The following is a 24,732-nucleotide window of genomic DNA, read 5'->3' as shown; positions in this document are numbered from 1 at the left end:
CTTTGACAAACACCTAGGCTGACCTGTCAAATCTTCCTGTGATTTAGTCCACGATGCTTGCTCTACTGCTCTGGTAGAACCTTTATAATGTGCCTGTGCAACTAGTCTCGTGAATCCTTCGGACACTCTAGAGCAGCATTTCTCAACCCATGGGTCATGACCCAAAAGTGAGTTGCAAGAATGTTCGTGACCCTTTCATATAATCATGGGAAACGTGGGGGGGAGGGGGGGGGGAAAAAATCACAGATTTTCCCATTTAAAAGGAGAAAAAAATACAGGAAACCCCTTGCAGGCTGACGAGTTCCAGCCTGTAAGGGGCTGCTTGGGGCTGGGGGAAGTGGGAAGCAGAAGGAGGGCAGGGGGTCCCATGTGCATGTGCATACATGCACAGGGCAGCCGGGCAGTGTAGAAAGCAGCTCCCACAGTTCCTGCTAGAATACGCTGATCAGTAGCCAGACTGAAAATGTAAATTGTTTTGCTTGCTGCTACTGAAAGAAGCTATCTTAGCTGCTTAGTTTTTTTTAAACTATATACCTAATCTCATAGTAAATGGGACTATTACAAGTGCACAGTTACGAAGCTGTGCGAGTGGCTGAAGGATCTTATATGGTAGGTATAAGAGCCAAATTAATAAAAATTTCCAAGCTGAAGGAATCTATTTAACATGTTTTGAATTATGTACTTACTATTTTTCTGCCAGCAAGAGTCCCCTGCTGAGTTTGAAATCCCCTTAAAAGATGCTTGGAAATCAATCAAAATTAGAAATATATTCCTTGGACTCACTTAACAAAACATGACCCATAACATGTTGTTTATTCATTGCATATGCTGAATGACGGACTTTTTTTAAATCCAAGACACTCTCCCATCCTAACTTTTGCAAAGCAGGGACCAACTGTAGAGCACCCTGTTTGTTAGGAATTCTTAGAAGTCCAGGAAGTCAAATACTCTGAGGATTTGGGGGGGGGGGTGTTAGCTTTACACAATGCTGGTCAGAATCTGTTCATTAATGTTATTTTGTAGTGAATTTTTTTAAAAGTGCACATGATTTGTGATACAATAGCTGTACAGTAATTTTACTGACTAATCCAGGGAACTTTTATCATAAAGAGTTATTGCAGGAGCAAGTATGAGGTCATCTTATAACTTAGGAATTAGACTAAGGTTTTGCAGTTATTTGCAGAAAAACAGAACCGGCTCATAGAAGACTAAACAACACACATCACATTTCAGAAAGGCTCTCCAATCAAACTTCTGATCTGCATATTATTCAATGGCTACAATAATTCATAACACCAGGTTCAGAAAGAGTCAGCTTTAACTTACAATGGCAAAGGAAGGATGGTCAGGCTTTGGTCCTAAAGCATCAACCTGCTAAATGCATTAGATGTATGTACATGTTTTAACCCCTACCTACTGAGCACAAATCAGCATGGTTACAGACCCAGAATACAACCGGAAGCTTCCTAAATTCAGGTATTGATCATACCAACATTTCATAGCACAGGTAAGTTATTTAACATCAGTTTTGTACCACAGACCAAGCTGCTTCAGATTTCTTCAAAGGGAGCCCATCTGAACCCTCCGGTTTTAACCTGCAAAGTGCTTTAAATCATTTAGGTTTCATATAGGTCTTTTGTTTATATTTCTAGTCCTTCCTCAAAATCTGTGCTGATCAACAGCATAGACATCCTTTGCTACTGCTAATGCTCCTGGTCTTTGAAGGCAATATCTTCAAGGTCAACTGTCAGACAATCACAGCAGAACGTAGAAGCCAGCACCTCTAAGGAGTAATCCTTCAAAAGCTCTGCAAAATCCACTAAACCCCTGCACTGCCAGCCCCAAGGGGTCACAAATCAGAGCCCAGGCTAAAACAAATGAGATCTGTTTTAAACCTGGATTGCAGATAGAACAGATCAAGGAACTAGTGTGTAACTTGGGAATTTCTAGGATGCTGTGTTTAAAAAGTTTAAGTGTTACATTCACACAATTCATTTAATTGAACCTAGGAGTCCTTCAAGTTCATCCAATGAAATAAAAAAGCAATAAAAATCCAAACCCAAAAGCTAAAACACAACTTCAAGGTGGGGTTGGGTGGCTGGAAAAGGGCACATTTTTTCTTAATAAGAAGGACAAGCCATAGAGAGCTGTTAAACCAAACAAAGCCTGTGGCTTTTGCTGACTCTTCCATTAGCAAATTAAAACAATATTGTTTCACTTTCCATGAACCAACTGCATGCGTATGCTTTGAAGACTCAGACTTTCAATCTGTGGGAAAATACAATTTCCTATTCCAGTTGAAAAAAATACTTACCCACAAAATAACACTTTCTGTGCAGCGTACCAGCTGTTTACTGCCTGACTCTGCTCTTTGTTTAAACCAAAAGCAAGACTGTTTCATTTATTTAAATCAGGGAAAGGAGCTCTGTAATCTGCACTGTAGAACTGCTCAGTACCTGGAGCTCCCATTGTCTTCTATGTCTATGCAAGCATATCAGGAAGGGAAACCTGGTTAGAATCAGGCCATAGGATTCAAATACAATTACTTTCCACCCTAGCCAAAATACCTCATTCTAGATGAAGTATTTTCTTGTAGACACAGATAAAATTTATCTGCACGCTTTTCCTGACTTGTTTCTCCAAAATGCCTATGAAAATTGTCTGTTCCAGAAATCTACGTGAATCTGCAACCTCTCAAACTCATTTCTTCAGAGATAAACTGGTTTACTTGTTACAAGCATAATTATTTGAAAAGTTTACTTTTCCAGTACAGTGTGTACATTACTGTGTCGTCAAGAGTAAATTGAGGCTATAGCTAAAAATAACTTCCTGTGCCTTCTGTTTGCCTCATCTAAGGGGGAACCTGATGAAATTAGCAGGCACAGGATTTAAAAACAACAAAGCCTGGAAACACTGCCTTTTGGTTTTGCTTTGGCTTTTTATTTTATACACAATGCATAATTAGCATGTGACAGAATGCTGTAGAGGCCATCAGTATAACCACATTGGGGGAAAAAAAAGATTTAAAAAAGTACATGGAGAAAAAGGCCATCCAGAGCTGAACACAACGGAAAGGGAAGCAACCTACTCATGGTGAATAGGAAGAGATGAACAGGCTGCTGGGCTAACAGGACCCAGGGGTTTAACCCAGCCCGGCAATTCCTAGAAACCTCAGACCTTCGAGCCGATCTGTGTAAGCAGTCCCCTATGGCTCATGGGTGAAAACTTACTTAAACATTTTTCTCCCTTAAAATGTTAAAAGGCATTGAAACAGAGGCCTTAACAACACAGGAAATCTGTAAGGCTTCTTCTGCAGCCAGCACCAGTGCAGCCTAGAGGAGAACCCACAGTATAGGTAATATCTACCACTACTGCAAGCTTGCTGGCCTACAGCTTCCTTTACTTATAAATACTTTCCCCTAGTCATCTCATCATTCTAATATTATAAAAGCCTTAGTCCAGGAGCGGGCAAAAAACGGCCCAGGGGCCGGACGCAGCCCGCCAGGCCATTCTATCCAGCCCATGAGGCCGCTAAAAATTTTAGAAATTTAATATTAATCTGCCCTGGGCTGCCTGTCATGCGGCCCTCAATGGCTTGCCGAAACTCAGTAAGCGGCCCTCTGCCCAAAATAATTGCCCGCTCCTGCCTTAGTCAGTCTGCCTGTAACGCTTTATTTGCACTCTGATTAGTTGTCTTGGCAGCCAATCACAATACCTACTGAAACAAGCAGCGTGCTCTGCACAGACAGAAGCATGGCCATGACAGCAGGGACTGAGGGGCCGGAGCAGGGAGGCAAGGCCAGTTGGCCTTGCCCCCCCCAGTCCCCACTGTCATGGTGGCACTATCCCTGCTGTTCCCCAGCAGGACTGGAGCATTGCTGGCCTTGCCCCCCCCAAACGTGCTCCTTGGACACAGAGGGGGGAGAAACGGGCCCAGACCCGACACAGCCTCACAATCGGCGCATCTACACAAAATGCTAATTGCGCAGTCAACTAATTCCATTGCACATTAACATGGCAGGCAAGACTCATGCTAATGCACAGTAGAATTAGTCTACCATACATTAGGGTCACAAAAAAAGTGTTCGTAGTAGCACTGATTACAAACACATTAAGTTAGTACCTGTTATTATAGGTACTAAACTTCATGGGCCGTCATTACAGCGCATTAATGAACATGTGCCCAATGCATGCAAAATAATTCAATGCAATATAGACTATGGAGAATGACTTATTTGAAATTGTTGACTATGAAGAGAGGAGTGAAGCAAGTGATTGTTTTTAGAACTTCCTCAGTGAGTTCTGCAAGCCTGAAGTAGCCAGTAAATACAAGAGATTTCATATAAATGCCTTAATTAATACTAAAGCATATTAGCCAGGCTGTAATATGCTTAACAGGCTGTCCCAAACTAGACAATCTTCTTCTTAATACCATACCCCCAAAAGCATTCTTAGAAAAACCACAGTAAAATTCTAATGAATTTTCCACCATCTTCAAAAAGGTGACTGCAGCACACCATGCAGACACTGCATTAAAATAAACACGGAGGAATGGACAAGAAACTCAAAATTCAAATGAATACTTGAGTATTAGTTTTATGAATCAGTCTTGGGTATGACAGAAATCAGGTTGCAGTGATGATGGTGTGAAGCATAACCTACATTTCATGACACAATACAATGAGTTTCCCCAGTTCTGCACAAGAGTAGTGGCATTACACACGCGCGCGCGCGCGCTTGAGCTTGAATTTTCCTATAATTACATGGATTAAAATTCAAACAACTTTTAAGCTTGTGCCTCAGGACTAAGGGCTAAAGTCACTGGACTATGATAATTTAAGTAGACAAAAAAATACACAAGTGTGCAGCATTATTTTGTAACTACAGAGGATTTTTCAAGGTGTACTATACAAGGACAACTGTGCAAATATTATAAATACACCCACAGAGGAATGTTATAGGCTGTATTATAGAACAGCCACATTTTAAACATATCTCAATACTCTCAGCTGAATCAATGGGAGGAAATGAGTACACCTTTGTACTTCACTTGCTCTACCAGTTCTTATTTAAGAACAGGGTATCTTCAGTTACTGTCTTTGTTCACTATGTTGGATCAGAAAGGCCAACTTCTTTGTTCTGTTTCCAAGTCAACACACAATGAATCTTTATTTTGCACGGTCTGTCATACAAACTTCATCTCAAATCCCTTCTTACAGAATTAGCCAATACTACTGCCCTTGATAAATAACAGGAGAGAACTTAAGTGTTACAAGCAAGTGTTTTTATGCAAAATTCAAACAGCTGGTGTCAGGTAGCAGGAGAGATAAAGTAATGCTCTTATACATGACAAGAAACACAGAGGAACAGCCTCTCATACCAGTGGCCCTCTGCGTGTTTGCAGAGGGATCCAGAAAAGATCTCAGCTGGGGAATCAAAAGGCAGAGGGGAAGTGGAGAGAGAAAGGATGAAATGGAATTGACAAAGTATTGCACTCAATTCTTGTGAATAAACTAAACAGTTGCAATGTGGATTATCACACAGTCCGGTAGGTGGAGAATTGGCTTATGGGATGCACCCATAAGGGTTCAGAGGAGGGCCACCCATCTACTTAAAGGCCTACAGGAAAAACCTTTCGAGGACCAACTGGGGGACCTGAATCTCTTCGGCCGCAAGAGAAGGCTGAGAGGTGACCTTGTGGCCATCTACAAACTCATCGGGGGGACAGCAGGAAATAGGGGATACAATGTTTACCAGGGCACCTATAGGGATAACTAGAAACAATGGCCACAAACTGAAGGGGAGCAAATTTAGATTAGACATCAGGAAAAAATTCTTCACTGTGAAGGCTGCCAAAATATGGAATATGCTTCCAAGGGAGGTGGTGCTGTCCCCTTCCTTGGAGGTATTTAAGGGGAGATTGGACAAACACGTGGCTGAGGTCATCTGAACCCAGCACTCTTTCCTACTCAGGGCAGGGGGTTGGACTTGACAAGCTAATAGGTCCCTTCCAACCCTAAAATCTATTAAATCTATGCAACCAGTAGCAAACACAGGAAATATTGTGGTGATGATGGCACCAGAAGGCAACAAGCTTCTGGACAGTGGATGCAAGCTGATAGTAAGCAAGAACCAAAGAGAGTTTACCACATATTCTCAACTGGCTTCTCAAGATGATTTAATCTGGCTCCTTCAAGCTAAATGAATTTACTACATCAACAAGCTCCCTGACATTACCTCTGCTTGGTAAAATAAATCAAACATTACCAAAGAGTTGCCTGTGCCTTAGCACTAAGTGTTTCTTTAGCAGTATAATTTTCTAGTGTTCTCGCCAATCATCCTGTTGGGAAAATTATGTTCCGTCAGTCTAAAGTTCCTTTGCAGGCTGTCCCCTCAGCTTCTCCTTATGAAAACCAAGAACAAAACCCACTGTAACAATTCTGGTGAAGAATAGTTGTTGAAATCCAGATTATGAGGAATCATTCTCAAAACATCATGAGAAAAATAAAAATAAATCCCTAAAATCACTCAGCTCCCAATGAATATCAGAATGGTTCATAAAATCTGTAAAAAATATAACTACATACGAATGAAAGAGAGAAAATAAGCTAACTATTAATACACAATATTTATTGTAGATATGACTAAGGCACTTGAGAAAATTATCAAAACATTAAAATGTCTAAACAAGACAGAAAAAGATCAGATCACTTCAAAGAGGAGATCAGACTTCTTTGTATATACGACAACATCCTCATGACAGAAACTGTCTCACTCTTCATTTTCTCAGAGTGCTTGGGCTAATACTCCTAAACCTAATTGTACAACACCCCTGTGGCAACCTCAGTAGTTACTTATATATTTAGGTAACCGGGGGGAAAGTATTTGTGATTTATCAGAATAGGAAGCTGGAAATACAAAGAGACACTACACTGACCTACTAGCTTCCATTCAAAGATATAGGAATAGGAGTTTGAGGATCTCTGCCATTAAAAAATCACTTTTGCCCCCATCATGCACTGTATGTACCCAGGCTGGCTGGTTTGCTCATACCTTCATACTGCTTTGCACCACTCAGCCCGATTGCCAGAATGCAGTCAACTATCACCCAGTCAGCTCCATGACATTGTTTTGGAACAGTCTGAAGACACTGCTCTCTGCATTCAGAACAAATACATTATACAACAATTGTTCTGTGCACAAAACAAGATTACATTATGGATCTAACCCCTAGGTACATGGCAACAGTGCTTGTGTGAAACATACACACAGTTACAGATGAAATGATATCAAGTATTGCTTGGTCGGTACAAAAATATGTTTAAAATATATGATTTCAAGTAGATTCTTACCTAAGACAGTACAGAGTTTGGTCTTCCCAAGACAAGTAATATGGTATTAGTTTCACCATTTAGTTACTGCAGCTTTAAACAGAATAATGCCAGATGTATGCAAGCTTTGTCTCTAGTCTCTCCCTTGTTATTCCACTTCTGTCCTCCTGCCAGCAGAAGGATTTCTTGAAATATAGTAAAAAGTAAGGATCATTGCTTGGTCTTGCTCGGAAGGACAAGGTGCCTTTAACACTTGATACAATCTACAAAGGAAAGCCAAAGAGCACTGGAACCATCAGGGAACTTTTGGGTTTTGAACAGGGATGGTGATGTCAGCTGTGCATCAAGGCTGCAAAACAGTTTTCTAACATGTGTAACTTGGCATTGCTCCCTGATCGGGACAGACAAGGCCTCACTGAGCTGTAAGCCAGTGCGAACAGAGAGCTTATGGACAGAGAAGCAAGTCTCTAGGACCATGCCCCATTTCTGTCCCAAAGTGCAAAGATCAGCATTATCTTCAAAGGAGACTCAGCCCAAAGGAATTGGGGACCAAGATTTGCTTGTTCTTTCCCTGTAAGTTTTCTTTCCTTACATCACAACTTCCTTGTGCCCTTCCTTGCCTTGGCATATCTTATATTTATCGCTTTGTGGCATCATTGGGTTTTTCCCCACTTCATCTCACAGAAGTCTTTACAATATGATTAGATCAGACCCAGACAGGGAAACTTCACAGGTCAACTCCAAGGCCAAGTGAAGGTTTAGGTTTAGTAGGACTTGATTTCTTCCATTCACAAGGCAAAAAAATCAATGGGTAACCTGAACAGATTAGTGTTTAGCTGATTTGGTTCCCAGGTTAGCATGCACGTAATAGCAAAGTGGACCAAGTCACAGTTACCAGGGGAAAAGCCTACACTAACTAGGAGTTGGCTGATGGCCCACCTAAGCTTTATAAAGTGCTTGAGAGCAATGTTTAAGCTCTAAGCCCTTGCACATCAAAAACAGAAAAACAGCAGACCCATAATCCTCCACTAGTACAGCTGCAACAAGATAGAAAAAAAAGCTTTTTATTTTTCTAAACCAAGTCAAACTTCTTCCAGCTGAACCTACGTAGACCCGGCAAAGTTTCACCTTCTTTGGCAACCTGGGTTTCATTCACGTAACCTAACTACCAGGACTTTAGCCATTACATCACCCAACTCTGCCTGGAGCCGGCCTAGATAACGCCACCAGACAGTTCACAAGCTCTCCAACACTGGTATCATGGAGGCATTGCAGGAGGAGGGCACTATAAAGAAAGTCCGGGATTTAAGGCCAAAGCCCCGATCCCTTAATACTTAAGCCCCGGGTATTAGAACTGGGCACAGAAGGAGCTGGAGACAACACCACAGCGTCCCGACACCCTTACAACCGAGGTTGACACTACGGGTGAAAACAGCCCCAAAACACATTCCCAAAGGAGTTTCCAAGGCACGCAAAGCATGGAGCTCGTGCTGCTTTCGCACCCAGTGCCAGCGCCGCTGAACTATGCTCTCATTTCGTGAAATGGGAGCACCTGGAGGATCATGTGAAGAGCCAGGAGAGCAGATGAAGCCAAAAGACCATCACTCCTGAAACTAGCCCCATCGGGCGATCACGCGGTGTGTCTGTGACAGCCCCCGGGAAACGGACAGCATTTCACCGGCGTGTCACAATCACACTCGGGTGCCAGCACTCACAGCAGAGGCGATGTCTTTTGCGGGGAAAAAAAATAATAATAACAACATCTTCCACTGCAAGCTTTGGGGTGCCAGCACCCTTCACCAGGCACCGCCAGATCTGAGGGCCGGAAGGGAGCTCGCGAGACACCGGGACGGTTTCCCTGCCCCTCGGGTGCAATTTCGTGTCGATCCCCCCCACCCCGATCACCTCAAATCTTCCCGGGCTCGTTTCTCAGCGCCCTGCGCCAGCCGTCAGCGAGAAAATGGCCATTTAACCCGCTCCTGAGCGTCACCGCCGGCCGGGGACCTACGCCGAGGGTCCCCCCGCACTCACGAGTCCCGGGCGGGGGGGAGACACCTCACAGGGGCACCGGGGGGAGGGGCGCAGTGTTTCCCCTCAAACTGACCGGGACTGGGGCGGGGGTGGGGGCAGAGCAAGGAGCCCCCCCCGGGTGCCGCCCCGCGCGCTCCTACCTGAGCCGAGGCCGCGCCGCCGCCGCGCCGCCATAGCCGCGGGCTGACACCTCCGCCAAGATGGCGGCCGGGGGCGGTGCCTGCACTGCCTGGCCCCGCCCGCCGGGCCCGCCCCGCGGCCTGGCTGGGCCCCCGAGCCGGTGGGGCGCTTGATATTCGACGAGATTCTTTTATCTTGGACCGGGAAACATTGTCCTTCGCGAGGTTTGCGGCACAGATGTCCCTCCCCAGGCCCGGGGAGGGCAGTGTCCGCGACCCTCGAGTGGGCCGAATCGAGGCCAGCGCGCCCGGCCAAAGGAGGTGGTCGAGCGCGGGGCGGCTGCGGGCAGGCCCCGCCAGCCCGAGGGGCGCAGAAACGACGCGGGGGTGTAGGGGCAACCGCTCTCCGGGTCCCCCGCCCGCGACACGCGTCCCTGTGCGAGGCCCGTGTCGCACGCTGTTAGGTGTCACGGGGTTTCGGCCTTCGCAAGCAAAGATGGCAGCGTCCAGCGGGGGCGGAGAAGAGAGGAAGCGGGAAGGAAAACGGGAGGGTGGAGGGCAGGTCGCATGGGTACGCAGGTGATTTATACGCCTGATCTTTGCCCTGAATGATGTGCGACCGGACGCGAGAGACCCTTGTTTTCCTCGCTGCCTCCACCACGCGCCACTCCGGTGCTCCGCTCTGGACCGATGACCTCCAGGATGGACAGTCATGAGCGATTTGCTCCCGCGACTCCGGGTCCATGCCGAAACTCTTTAGGGACCGCTTCAGGGTGTCCTTGTACCGCTGCTTTGGTGCGCCGTGAAAGCGTCCTCCATTCGATGGTTCGCCATAGAAGATTTTCTTCAGCAGGCGAGCGCCGGGCGTTCTTGAGAGGTGGCCAGCGCCTCTTAGCTGCGCCGGTTTCAGCGGGGTGAATGTGGATACTGGGGAGAGCTGATCTCCCGAGCACCTTGGTGTCCAGCACCTCATCCTGCAGCTTTAATATCTTTCGCAAGCAGCACAGGTGGAAGCAGTTTAGTTTCTTGACCCAACGCTGGTAGACGGTCCAGGTTTTGTAGCCGTAAAGGAGGGTCGGGAGAATGATGGCTTTGTAAACCTTGAGTTTCATTGTGTATTACACAGTTAACTGGGTAATAATCACATGAGGTATTGAAGCCAGCCACACATGCAGTCATTATCGTGTGGTAAAAATGGCTGTTCAACTATACAAAGAGGCAAGCAGCCACAACGCTGAAACTTGCTGCTTTCCAGCTTTATTTTGAACGTGTGGCGGGGCTCTAAGACGTTCTTCCTCAGGTCTCTGAATATAGGAAGCCAGGCACAGCATGGGAGAGGGGCTGAGAGTAATTCTCAGGTGCAGCAGACAGGAGTTAGCAAAAGAAAAGAAGCTGAATACTAGGAGATCTGGAGTCCCCTGTGGGTCGGTGGTAGAATCCTTCCCTACCATACAGAAGACCTGGACTTGATTCCCAGACACTTATATAACTACAGCCATGGAGACACCAAACATCTGGACTCACTCTGATCTTTGGATTCTGTCTCAGTGGCCTAAAGGGAGGATGGAAGATCTTGGCAGCCTCCACTCTTCCAAAATTTCCTGATCAGGCATGTACATCAAAGGTCGGGGCGGCCCTCATGCATGCACCACGATCTGGGAGGACTGACGGTCGCCACTGGGGGATCAGGGCCTATGAAGGGAGGGAATGGTAGGGTCAGTCTCACCTTCCTTATATAGAAAGTATTCAGGAGTTGGATAAATGACAGTGGGCCATAAATCCAAGATGAGTGTTTAGTCCTTGGTTCTTAGTGTCCAGCCAGTTTATGAAGTTTTGTTCTCAAGTTCGCCTTTTAAAGATGTTAGGTAGATTGCCTTCGAGTACAGAGACGGTGAGGTCAGAAATGGAGCAGTTCTGTGCAAAATGTGCTCCTAAGTGAGTGTGTGTCTCTGTCCTTAGTATGTTTTTCTGTGAGAGTTCATTCTCGTGCACAGCTGCTGTTTAGTTTCACAGGTGTGCAGACAATTCACTGGATGAACTCAGATTTAAAAAAGGAATCCATTCAAGGGGTGACTTGAATCCATAAAGGCTTGAGAACCACTGACTTAAACCAGTCGCCCACAAGGACCAGCTGGTACGGGAGGATTCAAAACCCTCTTGTGACGGATGGGGGTATAATTTGCTCCTACATTAGGTCTTAGCCCAGTTTCTAATATTAAAAGATGAGTTTAAACCTGGAGCATGGAGGTTGATTCTTCTGCATCCTTTTGTTGTCTTTAAAATCCAACGGTATCAAAATCACTGGTACAGACTACTGAAAACCATTCCTGGACTCCCATGAGTAATTGCACTCACCTAAATTAGAGTTGTAGAATCAAACATGAATTGTTTTCAGTTTCCATAATTTATTAAATACATTCCTCTGCATATTTTTCACATAAAACATTCATGACAAATATATCCCTCATGTTTTGTGCAGTACCCCCAAACACCCTGCTTCGGGCATAGGGAGAGTCTGCTGTTGTTTTGTGTTCTCCTGGAGGGAACGGAAGCCAATATGCAACCAGGTCTGTAAAAATGCAAATGTGTGGCAGTGAGGATTGGAGGCCATGGGAAACAATAGGTGTAAGACAGGTAGGTGGGGGTGGGGGGGAAAATCATGGACTAAAACACTGGATTTATAGCACATTATAAACTGCCTGCTATCTGATAACCCCAGGTAACTGCTCTGCACTTTACCAGCTACTTTCTATCACCAGGTCAACATCCACCCCTTCCCCCACACACCCACCTGTCTCATACCTATTGTCTCCCATGCCTCTGATCCTCACTGCCATGCATTTGCATTCTCACAGACTGTCATTTTGCATATTGGCTTCTCTTCCATGCAGGAGAACATAAAACAGCAGCATATTCTCCCTGTGCCCAAAGAAAGGTGCTTGTGCCCAAAAGCTTAAAAAGAACAATTTTTCCAACTATTTAGTTGGTCTAATAAAAAATATCACATTTATCCAAAGAACCTTGTCTGCCTATTCATTATTTATATACTCACTGCCCAAAGGTGTGCTGGGCATACACAGACAGACTGAAAGAAAATAAGAAAGACATGAACCCCAAGACCCAAGTCATAAGCTCCATTCCTACAAGAACTTACAAGTATATACCATACTTTGCATACAGGGAAAACCCTAAGAACAAGGATATGTATAAATATTTACAGTTCTGTCCCTTAAAGGCCAACAAAATCTCAGCTAGTAATATCAATAATTGGGTAGGGCAAGTGCAAAAGACAGAAGACTTAATAATAATTCCATGTGCTTATAGCTAGTATAATTCACATTTTCTTCTACATATATCAACAGATATATGTAATGCGGTCCTGATCCTGGAAACATAGGATCATGCAAATAATACTATAAATGTCAGTGGTCCTATTTGGAATCACTCCCAGGTGTGGTGTCAAGCAGGTTAATCTTTGTGGCATCGAGGCTTATGTGTGTACAATATTGCTAACTGCAAGCAACAAAACTGTGAGCCAAGCCTCCAGAAAGTCAGGAATGCAGTTTGGTTTATTTTTGTCTTCTCGTTTTGAAACCTTTAGGTGCCCTAGCTTCACTATTTCTCTGAGTCCAGGAGGGCTAGACCGTTCTGTTTAAACCAGAGATTCTCACGCAGTCTCTTGCTTTAAGCTCAAGGGGCATTTAGGAAAGAACAAAAAAAACCAACTATCATGAGACTCAGACTAAAACCCCAAATGCCAGCATTACTGTGTATATATAAAGAAGTATAACTGTGGCAAACCTTATAGAAGAGGTTTTTATTTGTAATTAGTACTAGCTGTAACGATATGGTACCAAACACCTGATAGGGATTTTAACCTTTCTGTAGCCTTGGCCTATATCAAGTAATTGGGGCCAAGAAATACCAAGTATCAGTATCAAGAAATACAATTCAACCTCCTACCAGGACTCCTGTGTGTTGTATTTTCCTTTATCCAAATTGGTTAAACCACTGGTGCTCAACCTCTGGCCTGCAAGCCAGATCCAGCCTGCAGAGCCATGTCATCCAGCAAAGAGGGCTGCCCACAGGTTCTGGAAAGATGACAGCAAGGTACTGATGGCAATTAACAGTGCTACTGCTTCCCCACCACGGATAAGATTGGGCCTGTGGACTGACCCTGTGCCACTCATCCAGCCCACAAGGCCAAAAGGTTGGGCACCCCTGGGTTAAACTTTGGGCTTTTTTCCCACTTGCATTACCATCTTTGCGGGATACGTGATCCCTCTTTGTGTCAGACATGCATCTCATGGCAGACCCCAGTTGTGAAAAACTGTATAGGCAGATGCTCTTTGACTGATAGGGCCCTGAATGGACACGAGGCTTTATTCATGCATTGCTCCTTGCAGGATCAGGAATAAAAGCAGCTTCTCCTCAGTCCAGGAGAAAATGACATGCTTTCCCTGTAATTAACTGCTGCACACAGATGAAAGCCTCTGTGCTTGAGTCTCAGGTTGGTGTCAAGCAACAGTAAATCTGATGTTAGTGGGTGAAGTGTGACCTTATGGAAGTCAGTGTCAGTTTTGCTATTGGTTTTAGTGGGGCCAGACTTTTACCCAATGTATGTATTCTGGTGTAAGATGGGTGTGATGTAACAGATAGGGCCCAGTTTAGCAAACTGACAGGACAGATAACACGCTTTTCTCTTTCAGCACTGAAAGTATCTGTATTGCATTTCAGTAGTGGACAAAACAATTCCTAGATCCTCCACAGCATACTGTTTCATAGTAGCTAGGGTCAGGAGAGACCTGAACAGATCATCTAGCCTGACCCCCTGCCACAGGCAGGAATGAATGCTGGGTTCACAAGACCCCAGACAGATGATCATCCAACTTCCTTCTGAATTTGCCCAATGCAGGGGTGAGGACCACTTCCCTGGGAAGTTGGTTCCAGATTTTGGCCACCCTAACTGTAAAATATTGCCTTCTGATCTCTAACCTGAACCTATTCTCCGTCAGCTTATTACCATTGTTCCTTGTCACCCCAGGTGGTGCTGGGGAGAAAAAGGCTCTACCTATTTGCAGTTGATCTCCCCTGATGAGTTTACAGGCAGCCACCAGGTCCCTCCTCAGCCTCCTCTTGCTGAAGCTGAACAGGTTCAGGTCCCTCAGTTTCTCCTCATAGGGCCTGTCCTGCTGCCCTCTCACCAAGCGGGTGTCCCTCCTCTGAACCCTCTCCAGGATGGCCACATCCTTTTTAAAGTGCTGGGCCCAGTACTGGACGCAGTACTCCAACTGCGGCCTGACCAAAGCCGCATAGAGGGGGAGTATCACCTCTCTGGACTGGCTTGAAATGCACCTTTGGATACATGACAAGGTATGGCTGGCCTTGCTGGCTGCAGTCTAGCATTGGCGGTTCATGTTCATTTCCGCCTCTGTGCTTTCAAGACGGGAACTCCCCAGCCTGTCTGTGTGCTGTGGATTCCTTCTCCCCAGGTGCAGCACCCTGCATTTGTCTGCGTTGAACCCCATCCTATTCTCATCTGCCCACTTTTGTAGTCTGTCTAAATCTATTTGCAGTCCCTCTCTCCCTTCAAGTGTGTCCACCTCGCCCCACATCTTAGTGTCATCAGCAGACTTGGACAGCATGCTTTCCACGTCCTCATCTAAGTCGCCGATGAAGATGTTAAACAGTCTGGGCCCAAGGACCAAGCCCCGGGGTATCCCGCTGCTCACATCTCGCCAGGTTGAATACAACCTGTCCACCACTACTCTCTGGGTGTGCCCCATCAGCCAATTTTTTACCCATCCAACTGTGTAGGCATCAATGCCACAGTCGCTTAATTTATTGATGAGGATGGGGTGAGAGACAGTGTCAAAGGCCTTCTTAAAGTCTAGAAAGACTATATCCACAGCGACACCATCATCCAAGGATTTAGTCACCTGGTCATAAAAGGCAACCAGGTTGGTCAGGCAGGACCTGCCTTTGATGAACCCATGCTGATTGCCCCTGAGCATGATCTCCTCTGCTGGCCCCCCACAGATGTGCTCCTTGATGATTCTCTCCAAGATCTTCCTAAGCACCGAGTTGAGGCTTACAGGCCTATAGTTACCTGGGTCCTCCCTTCTCCCTTTCTGATACAAGGCATTACACAAAGCACATTGTAATCATTAACTATACTGCAGAATACATTGAAAAAGCTACTATAAGTGAAAATACCTGCATTTACTGTAACAGAACATCTGGAATAAGTGATTGCTTCTTTCCTGCAGGGAAACAAAAAATCAATTTTCTTAAAGCAAAAGAAAAACAGGTGGGTCCTTTGTTTTTCGAGACCTGTGGAGTTAGCTCTTATAATTCAGTGGACATGTTTAGGGGCAGTGGGAATGAAGCATATTTTGCACTTTTATTTACCACAATGAATTAAGGAGGACTCCGAATCGCTGCAATCCAAGTTCTTCTCCTTATGCCTTCTGGAAAATTGGGATTTCATACCCCAAATTCAAAAACCAGAAAGTGCTTCATGAAGGTCTCCCTACAGATCCCCAAAAGAACATCGAGTTAGAAGCGAAAACAATGCAGCAGTACACGTATGTGTTTAAAGGAACCAGTTTAGGCCCTTTCACTAGGCATTTAGATTAAGGCATTTTGTGGGAAGAAAAACTGGATTGCATTTTCACTGCTGAGATAGTAACCAGGGTTGTTTGTAGCAGAAGCAAGACATTGACAGTGCCCTCATGCCCCCTGCTTTACCTGTCACAGGTTAGGGTGTTCTTTGGTGTCTTGGGGCAGTGCCTTGTAGTAGTGCAACAGGGTTGTTTGTTGAGTTTTAAGAATAGGTTAGACAAATAAGTGTATAGGACGTGCCTAGAGAGTGTATAGGACTCTGCCTTGAGCAGGGGGATTGGACTAGATCAGGGATGGCCAACCTGTAGCACCATTATCCTCTGTGTGGGCAAATTGGGATAGGGCAAGAAACAGAAGGCAGAGCAGCAGATTGAACAAGTGAAGGGCACTAGGGTGGCACTCAGGAAGAATGCAGGGCTAATTTGTGGCACACCTACCAAAAAAGGTTGGCCCCCACTGGAATAGATGACCTGAGGTCCATTCCAGCTCTTCTTTTGTATGATTTCTAATGGAGTTGAGATTCCTCCCACACCTGATACCCTTATTTTGAAGGAAAAAATGTAGCACTGGTTTTAATCAGGCCAGAACAGAATATTTTAACTACAAGCCTCCAGCCATTTCTATCCTAGGAGAGATACCTTGCAATCACTCATTTTTTGAAGGCGGCACTAGGCAACACCAGGTTGTTAGTTCTCTGTCATGCAGCATAAGGGCTATTTTTACTTCTAGAGATGGCTTTCAGCCAATTTTAATGCTGTTCCAAAGGTAAGCTGCAAAGTTCATATACTCTACTGTTTGATTACAAGTGATTGAATTTGCAAACTGCTTTCCACTCGTTGTTGTCATTATTCATTCCATGGCATCTGCAGAGGTATTTGTGCATTAGGGCTTCACACCAACAAAGATTTGTGCACATGCTTAGCTCTACATGCGGTGAATAATTCCATAGGATGCCAAGTGTGTAAAGTTAAGCACATTGTGCAACTCCTAGCTGGACTGGAGCCAATGGACATTGTTAATTTTAAACATCATTTTCATTAGGGCCCATATCCTGTCTTCCAGGATGCAGCCCAGAGAGCTTGCTGAGCACGGAGTTCTTCCTTAGTGGTTAAAGATCATCCTCTTCCCTAGCTATGTTTTTTGCAGCTTCAGCCTTAATGCTAGAGTAGATCCCAAAGTGTCTGTGCCGACCATGGACAAAAGGCAACAGATCACTACTATAATTCTTACTGGAGAGCATCAATAACTTCCGTGTTTGATGCTTTACTGACACTGAAAGAAACAGTCTCTGAGCCCCAGAGTTTACAATCTAAGAGATGTCAAGGCTTCCCCAGTGAAACCACATTTGCGCTGTTGCAAACAAGGCAAGGCCCATCTGCCTTGCAGAGCAGGGAGTAGGATTTGCTCCTTTGTGCTTTTTAGGGGGTTGATTTTTACTGCTGGTGATGGCTTTGTTCTCAAAGGGAAACAAAAAAGATGTTTTCATCATTGCTTCATTTCCCCCTATCTGACTGTTAATAATGTTTTGCATGTTTATGGACCTAGGTTCAAAGTGCACTGTAAATCACTCTCCTACCCTCCTTCAACCAGAGTTGAACCATTATCTCCATTTTACTGATGAATCAGTGGCTAGACACAGCCCCTCTGGGGGCACAGCATATATGAACATCAGGGCCAGGAGACACTTCCCCTAGTAAGAAGAGCTAGAAATAGAATTTAGATTGCCTGACTCCCAGCCCCAGGCATTAGTCATGATTCATGAGACTATCCTAACATAATAGACTTATTGGAGACTGAATTGGTTTTTTGCATATGTCAGAGTTTATCACTGCTGTAGAAGGACTTCTTCCCCATTAACACAGAACTTTTTGCTTAACTTTTTATCCTTAGGTCCTGCCTAGGTACGTATTTTGTATAACTACAGCTACATCTGTCATTGACAGAGTTATAGCAGCACAAAGCCTAGTGTGATCGTAGTTATACCAATGCAAAAAGAAGCTCTTGCCATAAAAGTATTTTTATTGTAAGCTCTTTGGGGCAGGGACTGTATTTTCACTCTGTGTTGGTATACCATGTAACACATTAGGGTCTTGGTCCCAGTCCTGTCTGGGGATTCTATGCACTACCATAATGCAAGGAAGAAGTAAGACCGATACTTGCAGCCCTGAGAGATGGCTATAGACAGCAGGCACAATTCCCACCAAACTCCTGCATTACAATTTGTATTTGCATTCACATTTGCATTTGCTCTGACACTTTCCCAATCATTTTCAGTATGAACTACGCTCTCCCAGCAAACCTCTGCCACATTCTTTTTGCATAGATCTATGCCCACTTCGGCAACCGACTCTGTTATTTTCCTTTTAACATTAGTGTCTACTGCTTTCATTTTCTGCCTGTTCCTACTCCCATATCCCAAGGCATGGAAAATCCTCTGTTGCTGAATAACATTTAAAAGAAACCATTTGCCCTGGCCTGCTCATTCTTTGAAGTACGGTGCTGTGAAAGAGCTGCACATTGACTTACACTGATAAAACTCCATGTCCCCAGTGGGGCACTTAATTTTCCTTCTAATTGCTTCCTGTCAGATGTTCCATTTTAAAGTCTATAGTGTTAATTAGCTTACTTTTAAAGTGGTGGACTGACAGCTTTGCTTTTATTACAGCAGTGCTTGGAACTGAAAATGATTAGTCAGCTGAATGCACTAATAAGAGCTAAGCAGACAAGGGTCCTTGGGTAAATGTGATATCTTTTATTAGACCAACTAAATAGTTAGAAAAAAATGTTCTTTGCAAGCTTTTGGGTACAAACACCCTTCTTCAGGCACAGGGAGAGTTTTAGGCCTCAAAGACAGATTTTCAGGTTTGTGATTATTTTTTGGAAAGACAATGATTTCTAAAAAAATATCTCAGCAGATTTGTGCAGAGGAAGGGAATGAGAAGAGAAGTTCAGGGAAGCAGCATGACTCTGAAACTGCCTAGCCTCTTCTGTCACCTCCCACATGAGCTTCTGCAGCTCTGGGTGACAGATGGCTTTATTGAAAGCTACCCAGTTTTCCTCTTTGCTCTTAGACTAGCCCATAAAGTAACCTGCCATGGTTGGTTCTCACATACGCAGGGATAAGTCAGGACTGATCACTGGGGTGGCTACCTATCAGAAAGAGGTAGGATTATCGTATTTCCAGTTCCATGAAAGTGGACACCTGTCACAGGGACACCTCACTCCCAACCCACAGCCCCCTGGCTATGCCAGTGCCCCTTATTCCTGACCTGCAAACCCCCAGCCCTGCTGGAGCCCCTCACTTCCTACTCACAGTCCCACATCCCCCAGGCCAAATTTATATGCCTCACTCCTGACCTGCAGCCCCTGGCGCTGCCAGTGCCCTGCACTCCCAGTCCACAGATCCTCTGTGCCCCTTACTCCCCACCCACAGACCCCCCAGCCCTGCTGGTGCCCCTCACTCCTGACCCACAGTTCCCCTACACTCCTCAGCCCTGCCAAAGTGAGCCTCCAGGCTGGGGCTCCTGCATCGCGTCAGGCGGCCTGGCCACGACACCCCCTCTCAGGCAGCATCTCCCAGGTGACCCACCTCTGCAAGCATGGGCACCAGCCCCCAGTGCCACTAAATCAGCTGCGCAGGGCCCTCCCGCCCCTTCCTCCACTGGAAGGTCAGGCACCTTTTCCCGCCTCGGGCCCTGCCACAGCCTTTGCCCCTAGACACCATTCCCCAGCGCCAGCAGGCACCCCAACCCTACCTATCTCCTCCACCCAGATGGTCCACAAGCCCTGGCTCTCCAGTCCCCTGCACCCAAAGACTTACCTGCATACAACTGCCAGGGCTGCCCCCATCCCCCTGCCTGGCTGCATCCCTGCCACGTGTGTGCACACAAAGAAGCATGGTGCCCCCTGCCTCTAATTGCCCTCCCGCACTCCCACCAGCAGAGCAGAGCAAAATCCCGGAAAACTTGTGATTTAAAATTTGTTCAGGTTTAAAAAAAATGCCCAGGGGGAAATCAGACAATCTGAAAAGAGGACACATCCGGGAAAACCTGGATGTATGGTAACCCTAGAAAGAGGTCATTAGCCTTCTTATCCTGAAGTCAGGCAGAAGGCAGACTTGCTTAGGAAAGCTCATGCATCTCTGAATTAGTTAGTCTAGAACAGGGATGAGCAAAATACTGCCCACAGGTCACATCTGGCCCGAAAAGGGATTTTGTCTGGCCTGCAGCAGGTCCCTTGGTGCTGCCCATCCCAGGTGCAGAGGGCAGTCTGGGCCATGGCACATACTGCCAGGTGTGAGGTGGGGCTGCAGCAGCCAGACTCCATTTCCCAGCAGCTCTGGCAGCACTGCTCCTTCTGGCAGTCCACAGCCACTGGACCCAGTCCCACTGCCCAGACGTCCTGGCCCATCTTGCACCCACCGCCGGTGGTGGGACCCATTCAGGCATGGTGCTTAGCTAGGCGGCTGGGACAGGGCTGCAAGTTGGCAGGGAGCAGTGTTTGAGAGCAAGCCAAGTGGCACTTGGTAGGTGCCAGGATCTTGGAGCAGCAACAGTGCGGGGCCAAGGCTGGGTCAGAGGCACGATATGCTACCTGCACACCCCTGCAACAGGTGTGGGATCCATGAGCAGCAGTGTGCAGGCAGTGGATCGTGGCTCTGCCCTGGCCTCGTGATCCTGGCTCCCGCCCTGGACACAGCTCCCTGTCCAGCCATGTACCCTGCCCATGGCTGGTCTTCATGGAGACCCTGGGATTGCAAGGAGGTGACAGCATGGGGCTGGGGCCAGGGATGTGCAGGGAGCATGATCCCAACTCTGCCCCAGCCCCGGCCCTGTGCTGTCACTACCCCCAAATCCCAGGGCCTCCATGGAGACTGGCTGGGAGCCATGTAGCCAGGGCACGTGACTGGGTGGGCAGGGAGCTGTGCCCAGGGCCAGGGCCCAGACTGGGATTGTGGGATGATGACAGCATGGGGCTGAGCTCAGGGCTGGGACAGAGCCACAATCTGCTCCCAGCATGACCCTGCCTGCAAAACCCGTGCCTGTTGCAGATCACAGCTCTGCCCTGGCCCTGCCCCAAGATCCCAGGGCCTCCCCGGCCCTGCCTGCCCATCTTGCTTCCAAATACTGCTCCGTACCAGCCTGTGGCCCCATCCCACACATGGAGTTTTGGTGCAAGGTGGGGTGCTGACCCATCCCATGACAGCTGAACAAACTCCCTATGTGGCCTGTAGGCCCAAATAATTGCCCACCCTGGTCTAGAAGGTACAATTCTACCCTGTCTTCTACTTACCAGAAGCCAGCCTGTCACAACCTTTTCTTCACAGCTCTTCCATAGAGCTACCAATGGACAGACCTTATAGTCTACTGGTGGCTGGAAAGACTGAGGAAAGAGAAGGATGAGCTATGGAACAGGAGACTACACTTAGGCTTAGGAAGCCTAGATTTAAATCCTGAGTTAGCAAATTTGCTCTGTGACATTTGGCAAATCAATGAATCTACTCTGCCCCTCAGCTCACACCACCCTTACAACATCCCCATCACAGGCCTGACAGTAATGATGGTCATGTCCATACCTGTGCTCCTAGAATACAGATCAAGTTCAAGTGCTCTTGGCAAAGGTTTAATCACACAGCACTGAAGATACTTCTTCTCCAACACAACTAGTGTTGCACAGCTGCAGAGGTATCAGTATGTTTTCAGGGGCAGATGCAGTTACAAAACCTGAGAGCAAGGAAAAAATGAAATACCGTAGACTGTACAGTAAGGAAATGGGGAAAGGAGAGACAGAAAAAGACTGAAACCAGGAGACAAAGCAGAATTTTTTAGGACAGTGCAAAAAGCATATAAAATATCTCAAAATACAGTACTGTCTATTCTGAAGGCAAGATATTTTCACATTTTCAAAGCCAACATTCTGAGTTCATATGAAATGAGACTGATAACTGAAGTGACAACAGACTTTTAACTCTATTGGTATTATCAGACAAACTAGATTTACACAAAGTTATCAGAACATCTTTGCTTGCTGCCTGCTGTAGAAAATGTAACATTTGGCACCAGTACCCAGGATTGTTGCCAGCTGTGGAGCATAGCCAATGCAGTTTAGGAGAAACTGAAATGTACCTAAACATGCTCTGAGTGTAAGGGCATTTTTAAGGATTCAGTTGAAATCTAATACGTGAAGGAAAGGGGACAGATGGAGATTGAGACAAAAGTTCTTCATAGACAACATTTGGGATGGGAACACTTAATCACCTGGACTCTCTATTGGCACTCTATAGCGCAATAGTACCTGTGTGATTCCCAGGAGCACAGTGTACAGCAGATAATGGAGCTAATAGTGAAGCCAAGGACATTTCCTTAGTGCTCATACATTTTATGACTGCTCTGGAGGGACAGTGTGAGATCAACACTGATATTTTCTCTGAGGTTTCCTGGGACACATACTGCTGTGCATAACTAATGCATTGTGTAATCGATGCCCTGACAACTGGGTTCTTGTTGAAGATAAAAGACAATGTGGCTTTATCTTCGAGGCTTGCAAATAGAGGACATACCAGAGCAGTGAAAAGTAGATGGTGCCATGAATTCTTTCCCTAGTGTTTGGCTGGTCTTGCATAGTGCTGAAGGAGTTATTGAGAGGAAGAACTAAATCAGTTCAGAGTGGGTAGATCTCACTGCCCATGCACTTCTGCTGAGGCTCATAGGAGGAGTATGATTCCAACTATTTAATTAAATAAGGCCGCTTTTCATTGTCCCCTGGTAAATAAAGGCACCGCCTTGCCTCAAAAATGCTGCTAAGGTGGTTTGTCTGGGTCAAAACCCCCTTAGCAGGAAACTCTCTGTAGCATTTCCAGAGCTGCAGCAAGGAAGGCATGTGCTCCAAATATAACTGTGTGCACTTTTAACTCCCCTGGGGTGGTTGAAAGTGCTCCTGGGCTCCACTGAGCTTCTTAGGCTTGTCTCTTCCTTAATGGAGAAAAAATATACACAGGGCAGTCATTCCCTATTGTCGTCCCTCTCCCACACAATTTGAGGTCCCACTGTGGGACATCACTTAGAGTAAATTAGAATAATCGAATGACATGTTGGTAATCTATGCTTTCCTTTTTGACAGGAAAAATGGCATGGGGCTGTGTTTGGAGCCAAGAGAGGCAGTGAGATGAGGGAAACACACTGTTTATCCCGGGACTGACACAAGGACGGTACTCGGGCAGTAACACTGACATGGCACCAGGTCAGAATACTTAAGGGAAGCAAGGCAGACAAAGTTCTTTGGGTAAATCTGATATCTTTTATTAGACCGACTCAAATAGTTCGAAAAATTATTTGCAAGCTTTTGGGTACAAATACCCTTTGTCAGGCTGAGGAAGCATCTGCAGTTAGTGCATGCTCTTCCTGGATGGAAGGAAAGTAAAGAAGCCAGAGGCGGGCTGCATGCAAGAAAGCCATGAGTGAAGCAGCAACACCTCTAGGCAGGTGCTGCAGGTCTTTATGTTTTCCCTTCTTACGAGGACAGACCAGCAAGCCCGCTACTGCCCAGTACCACTCAATGACATTGCAAAGAAATCCTTACCTCTCACGCTTCAAAGAATTAACAGTATTACATTTACACTATCATCTCTGGAGATGAATGGGGATCGTCTGTCGTCTACAGACTCATGCATACATTCCCCTTAGTTCATATTTCTGAGATTATTTCTCTGTAACCGCTGGAGTTAGTGACTCATTTAAAATAATGCAAGCTGCTAAATTGCAGAACGCGGAAGCAGCTTGCAAAAGATGTTAATCCACCACACCCCTTCGTACCTGACTCTGGTTAAGGGAAGTCAGTCCCTGAGATAACAAAATTGTGAGGTTTTTTAGTGCCAGGAGACAGGTAGTTGTGGAAGGAAAAGGGCAATCTCCTTTTCATCCCCCACTGCCGGGTACCGGGTGTACGGCCTCATGGCATTAGGGTTTGTTGACTCTGTGCTATGTGATTTAATTCCAGCTAAATGGCAGTGGGTGGACATGGACTCCTGACCAGAAGGAATTAGGCGGGGAGAGAGCAGTTCCCCCATAAAAAATAGAAAATAAGCTCAGGGATGTACTTGGTAGCCATGTTGGTCCAAGACAAAAAGAAATACAAAAACTTTATAGGAAATAAGCTGGCATTTATGTTTTGGGGTCATAACTAGCATACATGTCAGAGGTTACAGAGTCTGTACAGGCAGCAAAGCAGGGATGTCACTTTGCTAAAAAAACAAATCAATAGACCCTAATTTTGGCAAATGCAAATCGTTTGGGATGCGGTCGTGGATCCACCGCGCAGAGCCCTACCCTAGTGGGCGCTGGAATGAACCTGCAAAGCCGGGGAGCCACCTGGGATGGGCCAGTGCCGCCTTCACGGGCTCACCTGGTCTCTGGAAACCAGGCTGCAAACATACTGGGGAAATCTGGTCTGAAACTCCGGCTGCAATGGAAGCACACAGGCAGGAGCAGCCCGGCTGCCTCAGCGAGGCCGGGCCCGCGCCTGGGCCGGCAACTCGCACGTAGCGGGGAAGGGCCGAGCGCCGTGCGCACGCGCTGCACCAACCCCATCCGGCACGCACAAAAGGGGCGGGGCAGCCCTCGCGGGCACGT

General features: G+C 46.2%; 1 protein-coding gene and 1 long non-coding RNA gene across 3 annotated transcripts in view; both read right to left on the bottom strand.

The window, feature by feature from the left end:
* CCDC186 (coiled-coil domain containing 186) overlaps positions 1–12,841 on the bottom strand; it is a 49,009-nt gene extending 36,168 nt beyond the window's left edge. The window contains exons 1-2 of one of the 2 annotated variants that reach the window (XM_090057265.1): positions 7,353–7,493; positions 7,054–7,157 (exon numbers count right to left, since the gene is read on the bottom strand). The gene's annotated coding sequence lies outside the window, so the exon portion shown is untranslated. Of the gene's footprint in view, positions 1–7,053; positions 7,158–7,352; positions 7,494–9,502 lie in introns of those variants that run through there. The other variant, XM_090057264.1, reaches the window with a different exon arrangement.
* Positions 12,842–15,888: 3,047 nt separating this feature from the next.
* Positions 15,889–24,615, bottom strand: LOC149860104 (uncharacterized). The gene is made up of 4 exons (XR_016443421.1): positions 24,430–24,615; positions 21,681–21,828; positions 21,398–21,487; positions 15,889–16,013 (listed from the first exon to the last, which is right to left on the bottom strand). It is a non-coding gene; the product is annotated as an uncharacterized LOC149860104 (long non-coding RNA).
* Between the last annotated feature and the right edge of the window lie 117 nt (positions 24,616–24,732).

This window comes from Crocodylus siamensis, chromosome 7 (genome assembly GCF_052110815.1).
Source record: "Crocodylus siamensis isolate JL-2025a chromosome 7, ASM5211081v1, whole genome shotgun sequence".
NCBI classification, from domain to species: Eukaryota; Metazoa; Chordata; order Crocodylia; family Crocodylidae; genus Crocodylus; species Crocodylus siamensis.
Note: the sequence above shows the minus strand (reverse complement) of the source record. Positions and strands in the feature narration are given on the sequence as shown.